The 2553-nt window shown below is 48.7% G+C and overlaps 1 protein-coding gene across 1 annotated transcript in view; it reads left to right on the forward strand.

The window, feature by feature from the left end:
* Window positions 1-717: 717 nt before the first annotated feature.
* LOC122547338 (voltage-gated potassium channel subunit beta-3-like) overlaps window positions 718-2553 on the forward strand; it is a 19357-nt gene continuing 17521 nt past the window's right edge. The window contains exon 1 of the mRNA XM_043685978.1: window positions 718-723. The gene's annotated coding sequence lies outside the window, so the exon portion shown is untranslated. The remainder of the gene's footprint in view (window positions 724-2553) is intronic.

The raw sequence follows: 2553 nt of genomic DNA on the forward strand, positions 1-2553 counted from the left end.
GGATCTGTTGGTCCAATAGGCAAATTGGAGTGGGCCAAGAGTAGTGGGGAGGCTGGAGCTGATTAATGCCATGACCAGCCTTTCAAAGCACTTCATGACCCATCGAAGTTAGGGCCACTGGGCGGTAGTCATTGAGACATGCTGCATGAGCTGCCTTCGGCACAGGGATGATGTTGGCCCTCTTGGAACAGGCCCGGACAGTGGCCTGCTGCAGGGAGAGGTTGGAGATGTCTGAGAAGACCCCTGCCAGTTGATCTGCGCCTGCTCTGAGTGCACGGCCCGGTGCTCCGTCTGGTCCCATCACTTTCCCTGGATTCACATGAAGGAAAACTGATCTGACCCCTGATGCAGTGACTGTTGGGATGGTTTGTCAGGACTTGTCGGAATAGGTGTTGCCTCTCCGCCGGAATTCTGCTCAAAACGAGCATAGAAGGCATCGAGACGATCTGGGAGGGATGGGCCATCGCCTGCTATCTCTTTGGACTGTAGCGTTTATCTCTCCACCCTTCAGGCTCTCTGCCTGTATTCCTGATGAAGGGCTTTTGCCCGAAACGTCGATTTTACTGCTCCTCGGATGCTGCCTGAACTGCTGTGCTTTTCCAACACCTCTCTAATCTAAACATTTAGATACAGAACTGGCTCAAAGGGCGAAGACAGAGGGTGGTGGTGGAAGGTTGTTTTTCAGACTGGAGGCCTGTGACCAATCGAGTGCCACAAGGATCGGTGCTGGGTCCTCTACTTTTTGTAATTTACATAAATGATTTGGATGTGAGCATAAGAGGTACAGTTAGTAAGTTTGCAGATTACACCAAAATTTGGAAGTGTAGTGGACAGCGAAGAGGGTTACCTCAGATTACAACAGGATCTGGACCAGATGGGCCAATGGGCCGAGAAGTGGCAGATGGAGTTTAATTCAGATAAATGCGAGGTGCTGCATTTTGGGAAAGCAAATCTTAGCAGGACTTATACACTTAATGGTAAGGTACAGGACACTGGTTAGGCCACTGTTGGAATATTGCGTGCAATTCTGGTCTCCTTCCTATCGGAAAGAGGTTGTGAAACTTGAAAGGGTTCGGAAAAGATTTACAAGGATGTTGCCAGGGTTGGAGGGTTTGAGCTACAGGGAGAGGCTGAACAGGCTGGAGCTGTTTTCCCTGGGGTGGGGGAGTCCAGAACTAGAAGGTATAGGTTTAAGGTGAGAGGGGAAAGGTATTAAAGGGACCTAAGGGGCAACGTTTTAACACAGAGGGTGGTACGTGTATGGAATGAGCTGCCAGAGGAAGTGGTGGAGGCTGGTACAATTACAACATTTAAAAAGCATCTGGATGGATATATGAAGGGTTTTAGACTCCCTTGCCCCAGGGAAAAGGCCTTGTCTGTTTATCCTATCCATGCCCCTCACAATTTTGTAAACCTCTATAAGGTCAACCCTCAGGGGTTATGCGCCAAGTGCTGGCAAATGTGTTAAGATTGGGTTGGGATATCTGGTCGGCATGGATGGGTTGGACTGAAGGGTCTGTTTCCATGCTGAACATCTCTATGACTCAAAATACATCACAAACAAACCTCAAATCTGTCATAAACGCAAAATAAACATTTAAAAAGACACTTTGCAAGCACTTCAAAAACTTGATGTGAACACACTGTACACACATCAGAAACACCAACCAAAGTCTTAACTGTGTCTCAAACGGCAGCCTGTCATCTGAAACACAGAGTCATAGAGTCCAAAGATGTGCAGGGCAGGGTGAATGGCCAGGCTAAATTGCCCATAGTGTTCAGTGCATTAGTCAGAGGGAAATGGGTCTGGGTGGGTTACTCTTTGGAGGGTCGGTGTGGTCAGGTTGGGCTGAAGAGCCTGTTTCCACATTGTAGGGAATCTACAGCACGGAGACAGGCCCTTCGGCCCACACTTGTCCATGCTGACCAAAATGTCCATCCACGCTAACCCCATTTCCCTGCATTTGGCCCATATCCTCCTAATCCTTCCCTATTCATGTATGTGTCCAAATGCCTTTTAAATGTTGTTTAATGTACCCGCCTCAACCGCTTCCGCTGGCAGCTCATTCCATCTGCGTACCACCCTCTGGGTAAAAATGTTGGCCCCTCAGGTTCCCTTTTATTCTTTCCCCTCTCACCATAAACTGATGCCCTCTAGTCCTCGATTTGAAACAGACTGAGTGTATTCACCCTATCCATGCCTCTCATGATCTTATACACCTTCATAACATCCTCCCTCAGTCTCCTACGCTCTGAAGAAAAGAGTCCTCGCTTGTCCAACCTCTCCCTGTGACTCAGTCCCTTCAGACCTGGCAACATCTTTGTAAACCTCCCCTGCACACTGTCCAGTTTAATAACGTCCTTCCAATAGCAAGGTGACCAAACCTGAACACAGTACTCCAAGTGCGGCCTCACCAACGTCCTGTATAACTGCAACATAACTTCCCAACATCTATACTCAGTGCCCTGACTGATGAAGGCCAGTGTGTCTAAAGCCTCCTTCCCTGCCCTGTCTACCTGGGACTCCACTTTCAGAGAACCCTGCACCTGAAC

Source organism: Chiloscyllium plagiosum, unplaced genomic scaffold, assembly GCF_004010195.1.
Source record: "Chiloscyllium plagiosum isolate BGI_BamShark_2017 unplaced genomic scaffold, ASM401019v2 scaf_2759, whole genome shotgun sequence".
Classification (NCBI taxonomy): Eukaryota; Metazoa; Chordata; class Chondrichthyes; order Orectolobiformes; family Hemiscylliidae; genus Chiloscyllium; species Chiloscyllium plagiosum.